The 22,162-nt window shown below is 37.2% G+C and overlaps 1 long non-coding RNA gene across 4 annotated transcripts in view; it reads left to right on the forward strand.

Annotated features, from left to right (window-relative positions):
* Window positions 1–22,162, forward strand: part of LOC143642544 (uncharacterized) — a 79,049-nt gene that overhangs the window by 10,453 nt on the left and 46,434 nt on the right. The window lies entirely within an intron of this gene.

The raw sequence follows: 22,162 nt of genomic DNA on the forward strand, positions 1-22,162 counted from the left end.
ACAAAAAAAAATTCATACATATCATACCCCTTACCCCTCCCTTTCATTGATCACTGGCATTTCAATCTAAATTTATTTTAACATTTGCTCCCCCTATCATTTATTTTTATTCCATGTGCTCTACCCATCTGTTGACAAGGTAGATAAATGGAGCATTAGACACAAGGTTTTCATAATCACACAGTCACATTTTGAAAGTTATATCATTATACAATCATCTTCAAGAAACATGGCTCCTGGAGCACAGCTTTACATTTTCAGGCAATTCCCTCCAGCCTTTCCATTACATCTTGACTAACAAGGTGATATCTATTTAATGTGTAAGAATAACCTCCAGGATAACCTCTTGACTCTGCTGGGAATCTCTCAGCCATTGACACTTTATTTTGTTGTTTCACTCTTCCCCCTTTTGGTCGAAAAGATTTTCTCAATCCCTTAATGCTGAGTCTGAGCTCATTCTAAGGGTTTTCTCAATCCCTTGATGCTGAGTCTCAGCTCATTCTGGGATTTCTGTCCCACGTTGCCAGGAAGGTCCACACCCCTGGGAGTCATGTCCCACTTAGACAGGGGGAGGGTGGTGAGTTTGCTTGTTGTGTTGGCTAAAGAGAGAGAGGTCACATCGGAGCAACAAAACAGGTTCTTTTTGGGGGTGACACTTACGCCTAATTTTAAGTAGGCTTGACCTATCCTTTGTGGGGTTAAGTTTCGTATGAACAAACCCCAAGATTGGAGGCTCAGCCTATAGCTTTGGTTGTCAGCACACTTGTGAGAATATGAAGAACTCAACTTGGGGAAGTTGAATTTTCCCCCTTTCTCACCATTCCCAGAAGGGGACTTTGCAAATACTTTTTTATTCACTGTTCAAATCACTCTGGGATTTATCGGGGCATCACTCTGGACAAATCAACAAAATCTCATGCCCTACTCAAGGTTCCATGTACTTATGGTGTTCAATTAAGCTGTCTACATAAGTTATATTAAGAAATGCACTAGTCAAAGTATAAATTTTGTACCAAATAAACATTTTTTGCTTTAGTCTCACACATAAGTTAAAAATTTTAAAATATTAATTAGCATCTATTTTCAACACCCTGCAGTAATGACATTCCTTTGTTCTTCCTCATGGAAAACTGTTTTTTAAATTTGTACATTTAATCTCTATCATTATATACTGTAGGCATTCCTAGATTATACCATCTCAATCTTTATCGTCTATCTTTCTGATTTCATTTGTGTCCCCAGCCCTCCTCCCTCTATCGTCTCACATTCATCTTCATTCGGTGTTTTAACATAATTGTATTACAGTTAGGTAGTATTGTGCTGTCTATTTCTGAGTTTTTATGTTTAGTCCTGTTGCACAATCTGTATCCCTTCAGCTCCAATTACCCAATATCTTACCCTATATCTATCTCCTGATGGTCTCTGTTACCAATGAAATTCTCCAAGTTTATTTACTAATATCAGTTCATATCAGTGAGGCCATACAGTATTTGTCCTTTTGTTTTTGGCTAATCTCACTCAGCATAATGTCCTTAAGGTCCATCCATGTTGTTACATACTTCATAACTTTATTCTGTCTTACAGCTGCATAATATTCCATCGTATGTATATGCCACAGTTTGTTTAGCCACTCGTCTGTTGATGAACATTTTGGCTGTTCCCTCTTCGCAATTGTAAATAATGTTGCTATAAACATTATTGTGCAAATGTCCGTTTATGTCCTTGCCCTCCTGTCCTCTGAGTAGATACCTAACAATAGTATTGCCGGGTCATATGACAATTTTATATTTAGCTTCCTGAGGAACCACTAAACTGCCTTCCACAGCGGTTGTACCATTTAACATTCCCACCAACAGTGGATAAGTGTGCCTGTTTCTCCGCATCCTCTCCAGCACTTATCATTTTCTGTTTTATTGATAATGGCCATTCTGGTGAGTATGAGATGATATCTCATTGTGGTTTTGATTTGCATTTCTCTAATGGCCAGGGAAGTTAAGCATCTCTTCATGTGCCTTTTGGCCATTTGTATCTCCTCTTCTGAGAAGTGTCTGTCCAAGTCTTTTGCCCATTTTGTAATTGGGTTGGGTGTCTTTTGGTTATTGAGTTGAACAATGTCTTTATAAATTCTGAGTACTAGAACTTTATCTGATATATTGTTTCCAAATATTGTCTCCCATTGTGTAGGCTATATTTTTACTTTCTTGACGAAGTTCTTTGATGAACCAAAGTGTTTAATTTTGAGGAGTTCCCATTTATTTATTTATTTATTTATTTATTGAATGCTAGTGCTTTGAGTGTAAGGTCTAGGAAACCACATCCTATTATAAGATTTATAAGATATTTCCCTACATTTTCTTCTAGCAGTTTTATGGTCTTAGATCTAATGTTTAGGTCTTTGATCCATTTTCAGTTACTTTTTGTATAAGGTGTGAGATATGGGTCCTCTCTCATTCCTTTGCATGTTGATATCCAGGTCTCTAGGCACCATTTGCTGAAGAGACTGTTTTGTTCCAGGTGAGTTGGCTTGACTGCCTTAGCAAAGATCAGTTATCCATAGATGAGAGGGTCTATATCTGAACACTCTATTTTATTCCATTGGTCAGTATATCTATCTTTATGCCAGTACCATGCTGTTTTGACCACTGTAGCTTCATAATATGCCTTAAAGTCAGGTAGCATGAGACCTCCAACTTCATTTTTTTTTCCTCAAGATACTTTTAGCTATTCGGGGCACCCTGCCTTCCAGATAAGTTTGGTTATTGGTTTTTCTGTTTCTGAAAAGTAAGTTTTTGGGATTTTAATTGGTATTGCATTGAATCTGTAAATCAATTTAGGTAGAATTGACATCTTAACTATATTTAGTCTGCCAATCCATGAACATGGTATGCCATTCCATCTATTTAGGCCTCCTGTGATTTCTTTTAACAATTTCTTGTAGTTTTCTTTGTTTAGGTCTTTTGTCTCTTTAGTTAAGTTTATTTCTAAATGTTTTATTCTTTTAGTTGCAATTGTAAATGAAATTCTTTTCTTGACTTCTCCCTCATATTGTTCATTACTAGTGTATAGAAACACTACAGATTTTTGAGTGTTAATCTTGTAACCTGCCACTTTGCTGTACTCATTTATTAGCTCTAGTAGTTTTGCTGTGGATTTTTTGGGGTTTTCAACATATTGTATCATATCATATGCAAACAGTGAGAGTTTTACTTCTTCTTTTCCAGTTTTGATGCCTTGTATTTCTTTTTCTAGTCCAATTGCTCTGGCTAGAACTTCCAACACAATGTTGAATAACAGTGGTGATAATGGACATCCTTGTCTCATTCCTGATCTTAGGGGGAAATTTTTCACTTTTTCCCCAATGAGGATGATGTTAGCTGTGGGTTTTTCATATATTCCCTTCATCATTTTGAGGAAATTACCTTCTATTCCTATCCTTTGAAGTGTTTTCAACAGGATAGGATGCTGAATTTTGTCAAATGCTTTTTATGCATCAATCAAGATGATCAGGCTTTGATTTGTTGATATGGTGTATTACATTAATTGATTTTCTTATGTTGAACCATCCTTGCATACCTGGGATGAATCCTACTTGGCCATGATTATAATTCTTTTAATGTGTTGCTGGATTCGATTTGCTAGAATTTTGTTGAGGATTTTTGCAGCTATATTCATTAGAGAGATTGGTCTGTAGTCTTCTTTTTTTGTAATATCTTTGTCTGGCTTTGGTATGAGGGTGATATTGGCTTCATAGAATGAGTTAGGTAGCTTTCTCTCTTCTTCAATTTTTTTGAAGAGTTTGAGCAGGATTGGTACTAATTCTTTCTGGAATGTTTGGTAGAATTCACATGTGAAGCCATCTGGTCCTGGACTTTTTCTTTTTGGGGAGTTTTTAATGACTGATTCAAATTCTTTACTTGTGATTGGTTTGTTGAGGTCGTCTATTTCTTCTCGAGTCAAAGTTGGTTGTTCATGCCTTTCTAGAAAGTTATCCATTTCATCTACATTGTCGTATTTGTTAGCATAAAGTTTTTCATAGTATCCTATCATTATTTTCTTTATTTCTGTGGGGTCAGTGGTTATATGTCCTTTTCCATTCTGATCTTATTTATTTACATCCCCTCTCTTCTTCTTTCTGTCAATCTTGCTAAGTGTCCATCAATCTTATTGATTTTCTCATAGAACCAGCCACTGGTTTTGTTGATTTTCTCAATTGTTTTCGTGTTCTCAATTTCATTTATCTCTGCTCTAATTTTCATTATTTCTTTCCTTTTGCTTGCTTTGGGGTTAGTTTGCTGTCCTTTCTCTACTTCTTCCAAGTGGACAGTTAATTCCTCAATTTTTGCCCTTTCTTCTTTTTTGATATAGGCATTTAGGGCAATAAATTTCCCTTTTAGCACTGGCTTTGCTGCATCCCATGAGTTTTGATACGTTGTGTTTTCATTTTCACTTGCCTCAAGATACTTACTGATTTCTCTTGTAATTTCTTCCTTGACCCACTGGTTGTTTACAAGTGTGTTGTTGAACCTCCAAATATTTGTGAATTTTCTGGCACTCTGCCTATTATTGATCTCCAACTTCATTCCTTTATGATCTGAGAAAGTGTTTTGCATTATTTCAATCTTTTAAAATTTATTGAGACTTGTTTTCTGACCCAGCATTTGGTTTGTCCTTGAGAATGATCAATGAGCACTTGAGAAAAAGGTGTATCCTGCTGTTTTGGGGTGAATTGTTCTATAAATGTCTGTTAAGTCTAGCTCATTGATTGTATTATTCAAATTTTCTGGTTCCTTACTGACTCTTTGTTTAGATATTCTGTCCATTGATGACAGTGTGGAATTGAAGTCTCCAACTATTATGGTAGATGTGTCTATTTCTCTTTTCTGTGTTTTCAGTGTTTGCCTCATGTATTTTGGAGCATTCTGGCTCAGTGCACAAATATTTATGATTGTTAGGCCTTCTTGTTCAATTGCTCCTTTTATTAATATATGGTGTCCTTCTTTGTCTCTTTTAACTCTTTTACATTTGAAGTCTAATTTGTTGAACATTAGTATAGCTACTAATTGTGATTTGCATAAAATATCTTTTCCCACCCTTTCACTTTCAACCTATGTTTATCCTTGGGTCTAAGATGTGTTTCCTGTAGACAGCATATAGATGGGTCCTGCTTTTTAATCCATTCTGCCAGTCTATGTCTTTTGATTGGGGAGTTTAATCCATTAACATTTAGTGTTATTACTGTATGGGTAGTACTTTCTTCTACCATTTTGCCTTTTGGATTTTATATGTCATATCTAATTTTTCTTCTTTTTACCTTTACTCATAGTCTTCCTTTCTACACTCCTCTCCACACCTCTCTCTCCTGTCTTTTCGTATCTGCCTCTAGTGCTCCCTTTAATATTGCTTGCAGAGCCCGTCTCTTGGTCACAAATTCTCTCAGCGACTTTTTGTCTGAAAATGTTTTAATTTCTCCCTCATTTTTGAAGGACAACTTTGCTGGATATGAAATTCTTGGTTGGCAGGTTTTCTCTTTTAGCAATTTAAATATATCATCCCACTGTCTTCTCACCCCCATGGTTTCTGCTGATAAATCTACATATAGTCTTATTGGGCTTCCCTTGTATGTGATGGATTGCTTTTCTCTTGCTGCTTTCAAAATTCTCTCCTTCTCTTTGACCTCTGACATTCTGATTAGTAAGTGTCTTGGAGTATGTCTGTTTGGATCTATTCTCTTTGGGGTACGCTGCACTTCTTTGATCTGTAATTTTAAGTCTTTCATAAGAGTTGGGAAATTTTCAGTGATAATTTCCTCCATTAGTTTTCCTTCTCCTTTTCCCTTCTCTTCTCCTTCTGGGACACCCACAACATGTATATTCATGCGCTTCATATTGTCATTCAATTCCCTGAGTCCCTGCTCCTATTTTTCCATTTTTTCCCTATATTTTCTTTTGCTTGTCGGATTTCAGATGTTCCATCCTCCACTTCACTAATCCTATCTTCTGCCTCTTGAAATCTAACATTGTAGGTTTCCATTGTTTTTCCTTCTCTTCTACTGTGCCTTTCATTCTCATAAGTTCTGTGATTTGTTTTTTCAGACTTTTGATTTCTTCTTTTTGTGCATTCCTTCCCTTCTTTATATCCTCCCTCAATTCATTGATTTGGTTTTTGATGAGGTTTTCCATGTCTGTTCATACATTCTGAATTAATTGTTTCAACTCTGTATCGCATTTGAATTGTTGGTTTGTTCCTTTGACTGGGCCATATCTTCAATTTTCCTAGTGTGATTTGTTATTTTTTGCTTGTGTCTAGGCATTTAATTACCTTAATTAGTTTATTCTAGGGATTGTTTTCACTTCTTTTACCTAGGATTTTCTTGCTGGGTGAATTTGTCTTCTGTCTGTTCTTTGACATTCAGTTCAGCTTTTTCTGGACCACTAGCTTAGGTTTGGTTTAACAGAGAAGAATTTTTCAGTCCTTGATTTCTTGTTTCTTGCCCTGCTTGTATGGTGCGTTGCCCCCACCCCTCCTGCCTTAGGAGGGTCTACTTAGGTATTATAGACCCCAGCCAGATTTTCCCAGACCAAACTGGTCACTTCTCAGGATGAAAGAGTCACCTGCATTGCTTTTCCTAAGGGTGAGACCCAACAGGTTGAAAGGCTTTCCTTTGAAGTCTCTGGACTCTGTTTTTCTTATTCTGCCCAGTATGTGGTGCTTGTCTGCCTGCAGTTCCCACCAGCATAAGATCATGTGACACCTTTAACTTTGGCAGACTCTCCCTGTTGGGGGCATGGTTGAGACAGCAGAGGGGTTGTAGGCTGGTTTTAATGGCTTCAAATTTCCAAGCCCCGGGGTCTGAATTTCTTGAGGGAGGGATTCAACCTGAGTTGGTCCTCACCTCTCCCCTGGGGAAGGCACAGTCTCCAGACAAGCTCTCAAGCAAGCTTGTTTCTGCCTATGTCTGGGGCAGTTGCAGCCTGAGAAGTGCTGCCACTGTATCCAGAGGCAGTCAAGCCTTTGTGGGGACACAACCACAAAAACCTGTTTCTTTTTTTCTTTCCGCCAGTCCTGCCCCCTTGGCGCTGGGGCAAAAATCAGCGACCTCCACTTTAAGTAGATTCAGCTGAGCTGGGGGCCTATTTTTAGTAGTCCGAATTTGTGAATTAATTCCACACTTGAAGCTTAGTTGTGCTCAGCCCCTGCTGCTGGTAAAGTCCCTTTCCTTTCCCCTCTGAGAAGCAGCCTATGGGGGAGGGGCACCAGCTGCTGCTGCTTGGGGAACTCATGGTTCTGGGTGGGCCCACAGCCAGTCCAGCTGGTCCAGACTGGGGTATGCTGTGTGTCTGGTCACTCAGTGACCCCAGGAGCTGTTCTGTACTGTTCCTGGTTATTTAGTAGCTTTTTTGAAGGACGAACTAAATACCATACCTTGCTAAGCTGCCATCTTGGTCCCTCCATCCAGCACATACATTCTTAACATACAAACATTCCACACATGGTGTACAATCAATGGCTCACAATATCATCACTATGATATTCTTTTAGAACACTTGCATCACTCCAGAAAAAGAAATAAAAAGAAAAATCTCATACATACCATACCCCTTACCCCTCCTTCTCATTGACTAGTATTTCCAGCTACCCAATTGTGGCATATTTCTCAGGGACTGGAGCCTAGCCATGCTTAAAATTTTTTAATCCTTCTCTCCCTCTCTACATTCACTCTCTGCCCTCCGTACTTGTAACCCCCCTCTCTGTTCCCCCTTCCCCCTCTTGTTGTAAACCGCCCATTTCCGTAGCTCACCACTAAACCGCAAGCCTTCCTGTTATTCTCTTCACTCCTCTATACCTAACCTAAGCCCTCAGCCTAGCAACTGCCTCCTGCCTTGTGTGATTGGCTGTCTCCCCCTGACGTGTGCGCCCAAGACTCCACCCCTCCCTGAGAGTACTTAAACCCCACGCTTACCCCGCTCTGGGTCGTCCGAGCCCCGGGGTCTTCGGACCCCAGACGTCTCACTCCTCGGGTTCCCGGGTGGCCCATCCCGGTGTGTAGCAATAAAAGCGTTAACCCGAATCTGGCCTCAGTGAAAACGTTTCTCGCGACCGCCGGCTGGGGAAAGCGCCGGCTTCAGCTTACCCAGGTTAATTCCCTGCGAGCTCGCCCCAAACCCACCCAGTGTACCGGTCGCGCGGCCCGGCTGAAGCTATCAGCGGCACCAATATATATTTTTTAATTTTAACATTTGTTCCCACATATTTATTTTTAATCCATACATTTTACTCATCTTTCCATACTGTAGATAAAAGCACCAGACACAAGGTTTTCACAGTCACATAGTCACATTATGAAAGCTGTATCATTATACAATCATCTTGAAGAAACATGTCTACTGGAACACAGCTCTACAGTTTCAGGCACTTCCTTCTAGCCTGATACACTTTAAACTAAAAAGGAGATATCTATATAATGCATAAGAAAAACCTCCAGGATAAACTCTCCACTCTGTTTGAAATCTCTCAGCCACTGACACTGTATTTTCTCTCATTTCTTTCTTCCCCTATTTGGTCAAGAAGGTTTTCTCAATCCCTTGATGCCGAGTCCCAGCTCATTCTAGGATTTCTGTTCCACTTTGCATGGGAGGTTTACACCCCTGAGAGTCAGGTCCCATGTAGAGAGGGGGAGGGTGGTGAGTTTGCTTGCCATGTTGACTGAGAGATAGGCCACATCTTAGCAAGAAAAGAGGTTCTTTGGGGGTGACTCTTAGGTCTAATTTTAAGTAAGCTTGGTCTATCCTTTGCGGGCATAAGTTTCATATTAACAACTCCCAAGATTAAGGGCTCAGCCTATTGATTTGGTTGTCCCCACTGCTTGCAAGAATATCAGGAATTCTCCAAATGGGGAAGTTGAATTTTCCCCCTTTCTCACCATTCCCCCAAGGGGACTTTGCAAATACTTTTTTATTCACTGTTCAAATCACTCTGGAATTTATCAGGGCATCACGCTGGAAAAACCTACAAAATCTCATGCCTTACTCAAGGTTCCATGTACTTATGGTGTTGAATTAAACTGTCCATATAAGTTATATTAGGAAATGCAGTAGTCAAAATATAAATTTTATACCAAATAAACATTCTTTGCTTTAGTCTCACACTTAAATTAAAGTTTTAAAATATTAATTACCATCTATTTGCAACACCCTGAAATATTGACATTCCTTTGTTCTTCCTCATGCAAAAACATTTATATATTTGTACATTTAGTCACTATCATTGTATACTCGAGGCATTCCTAGATTATACCATCTCAGTCTTTATCATCAATGTTTCTTCTGGTTTCATTTGTGCCCCCAGCCCTCCTCCCTCTATCACTCTCACATTCACCTTCATTCAGTGTACTAACATTATTGTGCTATCATTTCTGAGTTTTTACAATCAGTCCTGTTGTGCAGTCTGTATCCCTTCAGCTACCAATACCCCAATCTACCCTATTTCTATCTCCTGATGGCCTTTGTTTTTAACTGAAATTCTCCAAGTTCATTCATTAATGTTAGATCATCAGTGAGAACATACAGTATTTGTCCTTTTGTTTCTGGCTAATCTCACTCAGCATAATGTCCTCAATATCCATCCATGTGGTTACATGCTTCATAACTTTATTCTGCCTTACAGCTGCATAATATTACATCATATGTTTATACTACAGCTTGTTTAGCCACTATCTATTGATAGACATTTGGGCTGTTTCCATCTCTTGGCAATTGTAAATAATGCTGCTATAAACATTGGTGTGCAAATGTCCGTTTGCGTGCTTGCCCTCCTGTCCTCTGAGTAGGTACCTAGCAATGGTATTGCCAGATCACATGGCAATTCTATACTTAGCATCCTGAGGAACCGCCAAACTGCCTTCCACAGCGGTTGTACCATTTGACATTCCCACCAACAGTGGATAAAGTGTGCCTCTTTCTCCACATCCTCTCCAGCACTTGTTGCCTTCTCTTTCATTGACAGTGGCCATTCTTGTGGGTATGAGATGATATCTCATTGTGGTTTTGATTTTCATTTCCCTAATAGCCCGGAAGTTGAGCATTTTTTCATCTGCCTTTTAGCCATTTGTATTTCCTCTTCTAAGAAGTGGCTGTTCAGGTCTTTTGCCCATTTTGTAACTGGGTTGTTTGTCTTTTTGTTTTTGAGTTGAAAAATTGTTTATATATTCTTGATACTAGACCTTTATGTGATATATCGTTTCCAAAGATTGTCTCCCATTGTGTAGGCTGTCTTTTTACTTTCTTGACAAAGTTCTTTGATGCGCAAAAGTGTTTAATTTTGAGGAGTTCCCATTTGTCTATTTCTTTCTTCAATGTTTGTGTTTTTGGAGTAAGATATAAGATATTTCCCTACATTTTCTTCTAAAAGTTTTATGGTCTTAGGTCTAATGTTTAGGTCTTTGATCCATTTTGAGTTGTTTTGTAAAGGGTATGAGATATGGATCCTCTTTCATTCTTTTGCATGTGGATATCCAGTTCTCCAAGCACCATTTATTGAAGGGACTGTTATGTCGCAGGTGAGTTGGCTTGACTGCCTTATCAAAGATCAATTGTCCATATAAGGGAGGGTCTATATCTGAACATTCTATTCAATTCTATTGATCAATATATCTATCTTTATGCCAGTACCATGATCAACATCCTTTCTTGAAGAAAACACCTCAAAAGATAGGAACTCCTCCACATGATAAAGGGAATATATGAAAAACCCACAGCTAACAGTATACTCAATGGGGAAAGACTGAAAGCTTTCCCTCTAAGATCAGGAACAGGACTAGGATGCCCATTGTCACCATTGTTATTAAACATTGTGCTGGAAGTTCTAGCCAGAGCAATTAAACAAAGGAAAGAAATAAAAGGCATACAAATTGTATAGGAAGAAGTAAAACTCTCACTGTTAGCAGATGACATGATACTATATATCAAAAATCCCAAAAAATCTACAGCAAAGCTACTAGAGCTAATAAATGAGTACAGCAAAGTGGCAGGTTACAAGATCAGCACTCAAAAATCTGTAGTGTTTCTATACACTAGTAATGAACAATCTGAGGGGGAAATCAAGAAAAAATTCCATTTACAATTGCAACCATAAGAATAAAATATTTAGAAATAAATTTAACTAAAGAGATAGAAGACCTATACAAAGAAAACTACAAGAAATTGTTAAAAGAAATCACAGGAGACCTAAATAGATGGAATGGCATACCATGTTCATGGATTGGCAGACTAAATATAGTTAAGATGTCAATTCTGCCTAAATTGATTTACAGATTCAATACAATACCAATTAAAATCCCAAAAACTTACTTTTCAGAAATAGAAAAATCAATAACCAAATTTAACAGGAAGGCAGGGTGCCCTGAATAGCTAAAAATATCCTGAGGGAAAAAAAATGAAGTTGGAGGTCTCATGCTACCTGACTTTAAGGCATATTATGAAGCTACAGTGGTCAAAACAGCATGGTACTGGCATAAAGATAGATATACTGACCAATGGAATAGAAGAGAGTGTTCAGCTATAGACCCTCTCATCTATGGATAACTGATCTTTGCTAAGGCAGTCAAGCCAACTCACCTGGGACAGAACAGTCTCTTCAATAAATGGCGCCTAGAGACCTGGATATCAACATGCAAAAGAATGAAAGAGGACCCATATCTCACACCCTATACAAAAAGTAACTGAAAATGGATCAAAGACCTAAATATTAGATCTAAGACCATAAAACTGCTAGAAGAAAATGTAGGGAAATATCTTATAAATCTTATAATAGGATGTGGTTTCCTAGACCTTACACCCAAAGCACTAGCAGTCAATAAATAAATAAGTAAATGGGAACTCCTCAAAATTAAATACTTTTGTGCATCAAAGAGCTTCATCAAGAAAGTAAAAAGACAGCTTACACAATGGGAGACAATATTTGGAAACGACATATCGGATGAAGGTCTAGTATCCAGAACTTATAAAGAGATTGTTCAATTCAACAACAACAAAAAAAAACCAGACAACCCAACTACAAAATGAGCAAAAGATTTGAACAGACACTTCTCAGAAGAGGAAATACAATGGCCAAAAGGCAGATGAAGAGATGCTCAACTTCTATTAGGAAAATGCAAATCAAAACCACAATGAGATATTATCTCATACCCACCAGAATGGCCATTATCAATAAAACAGAAAATGACAAATGCTGGAGAGAATGTGGAGAAAGAGGCACACTTATCCACTGTTGGTAGGAATGTCAAATGGTACAACCGCAGTGGAAGGCAGTTTGGCCAGTCCTCAGAACGCTAAGTATAGAATTGCCATATGATCTGGCAATACCATTGCTAGGTATCTACTCAGAGGACAGGAGGGCAAGCACACAAACGGACATTTGCATACCAATGTTTATAGCAGCACTATTTACAATTGTGAAGAGATGGAAACAGCCCAAATGTCCATCAACAGACGAGTGGCTAAACAAACTGTGGTATATACATACGATGGAATATTATGCAGCTGTAAGACAGAATAAAGTTATGAAGCATGTAACCACATGGATGGATATTGAGGACATTATGTTGAGTGAGATTAGCCAGAAACGAAAGGACAAATACTGTATGGTCTCACTGATATGAACTGACATCAGTGAATAAACATGGAGAATTTCATTGGTAACAGAGACCATCAGGAGATAGAAATAGGGTAAGATATTGGGTAAATGGAGGTGAAGGGATACAGACTGTGCAACAGGACTAATTGTAAAAATTCAGGCATGGATAGCACAATACTACCTAACTGTAATACAATTATGTTAGAACACTAAATGAAGCTGAATGTGAGAATGATAGAAGGAGAAGGGCTGGGGCACAAATGAAATCAGAAAGAAAGATAGACGATAAAGTTTGAGAAGGTATAATCTAGGAATGCCTTGAGTGTATAATGATAGGGACAAAATGTACAAATTTAAAAATGTTTTTGCATGAGGAAGAATAAAGGAATGTCATTATTTCAGGGTGTTGAAAATAGATGGTAATTAATATTTTAAAATTTTAACTTGTGTGTGAGACCAAAGCAAAAAATGTTTATTTGGTACAAAATTTATATTTTGACTAGTGCAGTTCCTAATATAACTTATGTAGACACCTTAATTGAACACCATAAGTACATGGAAGCTTGAGAAGGGCATAAGATTTTGTAGGTTTGTCCAGACTGATGCCCCAATAAATCCCAGATTGATTTGAACAGTGAGTAAAAAAGGATTTGCAAAATCCCCTTGGGGGATGGTGAATAAGGGGGAAAATGCAACTTCCCCAAGTGGAGAATTCTTGATATTCTCACGAGTGGTGGGGACAATCAAAGCTGCAGGCTGAGCCCCCAGTCTTGGCATTTGTTCATATGAAACTTAACCCCACAAAGGATAGGTCAAGTATACTTAAAATTAGGCCTAAGAGTAACCCCCAAGAGAATCTCTTCTGTTGCTCAACACAACAAGCAAACTCAACCAGCAAACTCACCGCCCCCCCCCCCCATCTACATGGGATGTGACTCCCAGGGGTGTGGACCTTCCTAGCAATGTGGGACAGAAACCCTAGAATGAGCTGAGAACCAGCATTAAGGGACTGAGAAAACCTTCTCCACCAAAAGAGGGAAGAGCTAAATGAGACAAAATAAAGTGTCAATGACTGAGAGATTCCCAACTGAGTCGAGATGTTATCCTGGAGGTTATTCTTACACATTAAGTAGATATCACCTTGTTAGTCAAGATGTAATGGAAAGGCTGGAGGGAACTGCCTGAAAATATATATCTGTGTTCCGGTAGCCATGTTTCTTGAAGATGATTGTATAATATATAGCTTTCACAATGTGACTGTGGGATTGTGAAAACCTTGTTTCTGATGCTCCGTTTATCTACCTTGTCAACAGACGAGTAAAACATATGGAATAAAAATAAATAATAGGAGAATCAAACGTTAAAATAAATTTAGTAGATTGAAATGATAGTTATTAAGGAAAGGGAGGGGTAAGGGGTATAGTATGTATGAATTTTTTTTTTTCTTTCTTTTTCTGAATTGATGAAATGTTCTAGGAAATGATCATGATGATGAATATGCAACTAAGTGATGATATTGTTAATTACTGATTATATATGTAGAACAGAATGATCTTATGCTAAGATTGTTTGCGTTTGTATGTTGTTATATATATACTTTTAATTTAAAAATTAAGAAAAAAAAAAAGAAAAGTGAAGTGAGAGAACTTACACTACCTGACTTTAAAGCATACTACTAAGCTACAGTGGTCAAAACAGCATGGTACTGGCATAAAGATATACTGGCCAATGGAATCAAATTGAGTGTTCAGAAATAGACCCTCTCATCTCTGGATAATTGATCTTTTTTTTTATTAATTAAAGAAAAAAAAAGAAATTAACCCAACATTTAGAAATCATTCCATCCTACATATGCAATCAGTAATTCTTAACATCATCACATAGATGCATGATCATCATTTCTTAGTACATTTGCATCAATTTAGGAAAACAACTAGCAAAACCACAGAAAAAGATAAAGAATGTTAATATAGAGAAAAAAAATAATAATAGTAAAAAAAAGGAAAAAAAGACAAACAGACAGACAAAAAAAAAAAAAACCTATAGCTCAGATGCAGCTTCATTCAGTGTTTTAACATGACTACTTTACAATTAGGTATTATTGTGCTGTTCATTTTTGAGTTTTTGTATCTAGTCCTATTGCACAGCCTGTATCCCTTCAGCTCCAATTACCCATTATCTTACCCTGTTTCTGACTCCTGCTGGACTCTGTTACCAATGACATATTCCAAGTTTATTCTCGAATGTCCGTTCACATCAGTGGGACCATACAGTATTTGTCCTTTAGTTTTTGGCTAGACTCACTCAGCATAATGTTCTCTAGGTCCATCCATGTTATTACATGCTTCATAAGTTTATTCTGTCTTAAAGCTGCATAATATTCCATCGTATGTATATACCACAGTTTGTTTAGCCACTCTTCTGTTGATGGACATTTTGGCTGTTTCCATCTCTTTGCAATTGTAAATAACGCTGCTATAAACATTGGTGTGCAAATGTCCGTTTGTGTCTTTGCCCTTAAGTCCTTTGAGTAGATACCTAGCAATGGTATTGCTGGGTCGTATGGCAATTCTATATTCAGCTTTTTGAGGAACCGCCAAACTGCCTTCCACAGTGGTTGCACCATTTGACATTCCCACCAACAGTGGATAAATGTGCCTCTTTCTCCGCATCCTCTCCAGCACTTGTCATTTTCTGTTTTGTTGATAATGGCCATTCTGGTGGGTGTGAGATGATATCTCATTGTGGTTTTGATTTGCATTTCTCTAATGGCCAGGGACATTGAGCATCTCTTCATGTGCCTTTTGGCCATTTGTATTTCCTCTTCTGATAGGTGTCTGTTCAAGTCTTTTTCCCATTTTGTAATTGGGTTGGCTGTCTTTTTGTTGTTGAGTTGGACAATCTCTTTATAAATTCTGGATACTAGACTTTTATCTGATATGTCATTTCCAAATATTATCTCCCATTGTGTAGGCTGTCTTTCTACTTTCTTGATGAAGTTCTTTGATGCACAAAAGTGTTTAATTTTGAGGAGCTCCCATTTATTTATTTCCTTCTTCAGTGCTCTTGCTTTAGGTTCAAGGTCCATAAAACCGCCTCCAATTGTAAGTTTCATAAGATATCTCCCTACATTTTCCTCTAACTGTTTTATGGTCTTAGACCTAATGTTTAGATCTTTGATCCATTTTGAGTTAACTTTTGTATAGGGTGTGAGATATGGGTCTTCTTTCATTCTTTTGCATATGGATATCCAGTTCCCTAGGCACCATTTATTGAAGAGACTGTTCTGTCCCAGGTGAGTTGGCTTGACTGCCTTATCAAAGATCAAATGTCCATAGATGAGAGGGTCTATATCTGAGCACTCTATTCAATTCCATTGGTCGATATATCTATCTTTATGCCAATACCATGCTGTTTTGACCATTGTGGCTTCATAATATGCCTTAAAGTAAGGCAGCGTGAGACCTCCAGCTTCGTTTTTTTTCCTCAAGATGTTTTTAGCAATTCGGGGCACCCTGCCCTTCCAGATAAATTTGCTTATTGGTTTTTCTATTTCTGAAAAATAAGTTGTTGGGATTTTGATTGGTACTGCATTGAATCTGTAGATCAATTTAGGTAGAATTGACATCTTAACTATATTTAGTCTTCCAATCCATGAACACGGTATGCCCTTCCATCTATTTAGGTCTTCTGTGATTTCTTTTTTTTTTTTTTTTTTTTTATTTTATTTTATTTTTTTTTTATTAATTAAAAAAAAGAATTAACAAAACAATTAGAAATCATTCCAATCTACATGTACAATCAGTAATTCTTAATAACATCACATAGTTGCATATTCATCATTTCTTAGTACATTTGCATCGATTTAGAAAAAGAAATAAAAAGACAACAGAATAAGAATTAAAACAATAATAGAAAGAAAAAAAACAAAAAAAACAAAAACAAAAAACCTATACCTCACATGCAGCTTCATTCAGTGTTTTAACATAATTGCATTACAATTGGGTAGTATTGTGCTGTCCATTTCTGAGTTTTTATATCCAGTCCCGTTGTAGTCTGTATCCCTTCATCTTCAATTATCCCTTCTCTTTTTTTTTTTTTTAATTAACGGAAAAAAAAGAAATTAACCCAACATTTAGAGATCATACCATTCTACACATGCAATCATTAATTCTTAACATCATCACATAGATGCCTGATCATCATTTCTTAGTACATTTGCATTGGTTTAGAAGAACTAGCAACATAACCGAAAAAGATATAGAATGTTAATATAGAGAAAAAAATAAAAGTAATAATAGTAAAATCAAAACAAAACAAAACAAAAACCTATAGCTCAGATGCAGCTTCATTCAGTGTTTTAACATGATTACTTTACAATTAGGTATTATTGTGCTGTCCATTTTTGAGTTTTTGTATCTAGTCCTGTTGCACAGTCTGTATCCCTTCAGCTTCAATTACCCATTGTCTTACCCTGTTTCTAACTCCTGCTGAACTCTGTTACCAATGACATATTTCAAGTTTATTCTCGAATGTCTGTTCACATCAGTGGGACCATACAGTATTTGTCCTTTAGTTTTTGGCTGGATTCACTCAGCATAATATTCTCTAGGTCCATCCATGTTATTACATGGTTCATAAGTTTATCTTGTCTTAAAGCTGCATAATATTCCATCGTATGTATATACCACAGTTTGTTTAGCCACTCTTCTGTTGATGGACATTTTGGCTGTTTCCATCTCTTTGCAATTGTAAATAATGCTGCTATAAACATTGGTGTGCAAATGTCCGTTTGTGTCTTTGCCCTTAAGTCCTATGAGTAGATACCTAGCAATGGTATTGCTGGGTCGTATGGCAATTCTATATTCAGCTTTTTGAGGAACCGCCAAACTGCCTTCCACAGTGGTTGCACCCTTTGACATTCCCACCAACAGTGGATAAGTGTGCCTCTTTCTCCGCATCCTCTCCAGCACTTGTCATTTTCTGTTTTGTTGATAATGGCCATTCTGGTGGGTGTGAGATGATATCTCATTGTGGTTTTGATTTGCATTTCTCTAATGGCCAGGGACATTGAGCATCTCTTCATGTGCCTCTTGGCCATCCGTATTTCCTCTTCTGAGAGGTGTCTGTTCAAGTCTTTTTCCCATTTTGTAATTGGGTTGGCTGTCTTTTTGTTGTTGAGATGAACAATCTCTTTATAAATTCTGGATACTAGACCTTTATCTGATATATCATTTCCAAATATTGTCTCCCATTGTGAAGGCTGTCTTTCTACTTTCTTGATGAAGTTCTTTGATGCACAAAAGTGTTTAATTTTGAGGAGTTCCCATTTATTTATTTCCTTCTTCAGTGCTCTTGCTTTAGGTTTAAGGTCCATAAAACCGCCTCCAGTTGTAAGATCCATAAGATATCTCCCAACATTTTCCTCTAACTGTTTTATGGTCTTAGACCTAATGTTTAGATCTTTGATCCATTTTGAGTTAACTTTTGTATAGGATGTGAGATATGGGTCTTCTTTCATTCTTTTGCATATGGATATCCAGTTCCCTAGGCACCATTTATTGAAGAGACTGTTCTGTCCCAGGTGAGTTGGCTTGACTGCCTTATCAAAGATCAAATGTCCATAGATGAGAGGGTCTATATCTGAGCACTCTATTCAATTCCATTGGTCGATATATCTATCTTTATGCCAATACCATGCTGTTTTGACCATTGTGGCTTCATAATATGCCTTAAAGTAAGGCAGTGCAAGACCTCCAGCTTCGTTTTTTTTTCCTCAAGATGTTTTTAGCAATTCGGGGCACCCTGCCCTTCCAGATAAATTTGCTTATTGGTTTTTCTATTTCTGAAAAATAAGTTGTTGGGATTTTGATTGGTACTGCATTGAATCTGTAGATCAATTTAGGTAGAATTGACATCTTAACTATATTTAGTCTTCCAATCCATGAACACGGTATGCCCTTCCATCTATTTAGGTCTTCTGTGATTTCTTTTAACAGTTTTTTGTAGTTTTATTTATATAGGTTTTTTGTCTCTTTAGTTCAATTTATTCCTAGGTATTTTATTCTTTTAGTTGCAATTGTAAATGGGATTCGTTTCTTGATTTCCCCCTCAGCTTGTTCATTACTAGTGTATAGAAATGCTACAGATTTTTGAATGTTGATCTTGTAACCTGCTACTTTGCTGTACTCATTTATTAGCTCTAGTAGTTTTGTTGTGGATTTTTCCGGGTTTTCGATGTATAGTATCATATCGTCTGCAAACAGTGATAGTTTTACTTCTTCCTTTCCAATTTTGATGCCTTGTATTTCTTTTTCTTGTCTAATTGCTCTGGCTAGAACCTCCAACACAATGTTGAATAATAGTGGTGATAGTGGACATCCTTGTCTTGTTCCTGATCTTAAGGGGAAAGTTTTCAATTTTTCCCCATTGAGGATGATATTAGCTGTGGGTTTTCATATATTCCCTCTATCATTTTAAGGAAGTTCCCTTGTATTCCTATCTTTTGAAGTGTTTTCAACAGGAAAGGATGTTGAATCTTGTCAAATGCCTTCTCTGCATCAATTGAGATGATCATGTGATTTTTCTGCTTTGATTTGTTGATATGGTGTATTACATTAATTGATTTTCTTATGTTGAACCATCCTTGCATACCTGGGATGAATCCTACTTGGTCATGATGTATAATTCTTTTAATGTGTTGTTGGATACGATTTGCTAGAATTTTATTGAGGATTTTTGCATCTATATTCATTAGAGAGATTGGTCTGTAGTTTTCTTTTTTTGTAATATCTTTGCCTGGTTTTGGTATGAGGGTGATGTTGGCTTCATAGAATGAATTAGGTAGTTTTCCCTCCACTTCGATTTTTTTTAAGAGTTTGAGGAGAGTTGGTACTAATTCTTTCTGGAATGTTTGATAGAATTCACATGTGAAGCCGTCTGGTCCTGGACTTTTCTTTTTAGGGAGCTTTTGAATGACTAATTCAATTTCTTTACTTGTGATTGGTTTGTTGAGGTCATCTATTTCTTCTTGAGTCAAAATTGGTTGTTCATGTCTTTCCAGGAACCCGTCCATTTCATCTAAATTGTTGTATTTATTAGCGTAAAGTTGTTCATAGTATCCTGTTATTACCTCCATTATTTCTGTGAGGTCAGTAGTTACGTCTCCTCTTCCATTTCTGATCTTATTTATTTGCATCCTCTCTCTTCTTCTTTTTGTCAATCTTGCTAAGGGCCCATCAATCGTATTGATTTTCTCATAGAACCAACTTCTGGTCTTATTGATTTTCTCTATTGTTTTCATGTTTTCAATTTCATTTATTTCTGCTCTAATCTTTGTTATTTCTTTCCTTTTGCTTGCTTTGGGATTCGTTTGCTGTTCTTTCTCCAGTTCTTCCAAGTGGACAGTTAATTCCTGCATTTTTGCCTTTTCTTCTTTTCTGATATAGGCATTTAGGGCAATAAATTTCCCTCTTAGCACTGCCTTTGCTGCGTCCCATAAGTTTTGATATGTTGTGTTTTTGTTTTCATTCACCTCGAGGTATTTACTAATTTCTCTTGCAATTTCTTCTTTGACCCACTCGTTGTTTAAGAGTGTGTTGTTGAGCTTCCACGTATTTGTGAATTTTCTGGCACTCCGCCTATTATTGATTTCCAACTTCATTCCTTTATGGTCCGAGAAAGTGTTGTGTATGATTTCAATCTTTTAAAATTTGTTAAGACTTGCTTTGTGACCCAGCATATGGTCTATCTTTGAGAATGATCCATGAGCACTTGAGAAAAAGGTGTATCCTGCTGTTGTGGGATGTAATGTCCTATAAATGTCTGTTAAGTCTAGCTCATTTATAGTAATATTCAGATTCTCTATTTCTTTATTGATCCTCTGTCTAGATGTTCTGTCCATTGATGAGAGTGGTGAATTGAAGTCTCCAACTATTATGGTATATGTGTCTATTTCCCTTTTCAGTGTTTGCAGTGTATTCCTCACGTATTTTGGGGCATTCCAGTTCGGTGCATAAATATTTATGATTGTTATGTCTTCTTGTTTAATTGTTCCTTTTATTAGTAGATAGTGTCCTTCTTTGTCTCTTTTAACTGTTTTACATTTGAAGTCTAATTTGTTGGATATTAGTATAGCTACTCCTGCTCTTTTCTGATTGTTATTTGCATGAAATATCTTTTCCCAACCTTTCACTTTCAACCTATGTTTATCTTTGGGTCTAAGATGTGTTTCCTGTAGACAGCATATAGAAGGATCCTGTTTTTTAATCCATTCTGCCAGTCTATGTCTTTTGATTGGGGAATTCGGTCCATTAACATTTAGTGTTATTACTGTTTGGATAATATTTTCCTCTACCATTTTGTCTTTTGTATTATGTACCTCATATCTGATTTTCCTTCTTTCTACACTCTTCTCCATACCTCTCTCTTCTGTCTTTTCGTATCTGACTCTAGTGCTCCCTTTAGTATTTCTTGCAGAGCTGGTCTCTTGGTCACAAATTCTCTCAGTGACTTTTTGTCTGAGAATGTTTTAATTTCTCTCTCATTTTTGAAGGAAAATTTTGCTGGATATAGAAGTCTTGGTTGGCAGTTTTTCTCTTTTGGTAATTTAAATATATCATCCCACTGTCTTCTAGCTTCCATGGTTTCTGCTGAGAAATCCACACATAGTCTTATTGGGTTTCCCTTGTATGTGACAGATTGTTTTTCTCTTGCTGCTTTCAAGATCCTCTCTTTCTCTTTGACTTCTGACATTCTAACTAGTAAGTGTCTTGGAGAATACCTATTTGGGTCTATTCTCTTTGGGGTGCGCTGCACTTCTTGGATCTGTAATTTTAGGTCTTTCATAAGAGTTGGGAAATTTCCCGTGATAATTTCTTCCATTAGTTTTTCTCCTCCTTTTCCCTTCTCTTCTCCTTCTGGGACACCCACAACACGTATATTTTTGCGCTTCATATTGTCCTTCAGTTCCCTGATCCCCTGTTCAAATTTTTCCATTCTTTTCCTGATAGTTTCTGTTTCTTTTTGGAATTCAGATGTTCCATCCTCCAAATCACTAATTCTACCTTCTGTCTCTTTAAATCTATCATTGTAGGTATCCATTGTTTTTTCCATCTTTTCTACTTTATCCTTCACTTCCATAAGTTCTGTGATTTGTTTTTTCAGTTTTTCTATTTCTTCGTTTTGTTCAGCCCATGTGTTCTTCATGTCCTCCCTCAATTTATCGATTTCGTTTTTGAAGAGGTTTTCCATTTCTGTTCGTATATTCAGCATTAGTTGTCTCAGCTCCTGTATCTCATTTGAACTATTGGTTTGTTCCTTTGACTGGGCCATATTTTCAATTTTCTGAGCGTGATCCGTTATCTTCTGCTGGCGTCTGGGCATTTAGTCAGATTTCCCTGGGTGTTGGACCCAACAGGTTGAAAGATTTTTCTGTGAAATCTCTGGGTTCTGTTTTTCTTATCTTGCCCAGTAAGTGGCACTCGTGGCACTCATTTGTCTGCGGGTTCCACCAGTAAAAGGTGCTGTGTGT

This window comes from Tamandua tetradactyla, chromosome 7, assembly GCF_023851605.1.
Source record: "Tamandua tetradactyla isolate mTamTet1 chromosome 7, mTamTet1.pri, whole genome shotgun sequence".
In the NCBI taxonomy this organism is placed as follows: domain Eukaryota; kingdom Metazoa; phylum Chordata; class Mammalia; order Pilosa; family Myrmecophagidae; genus Tamandua; species Tamandua tetradactyla.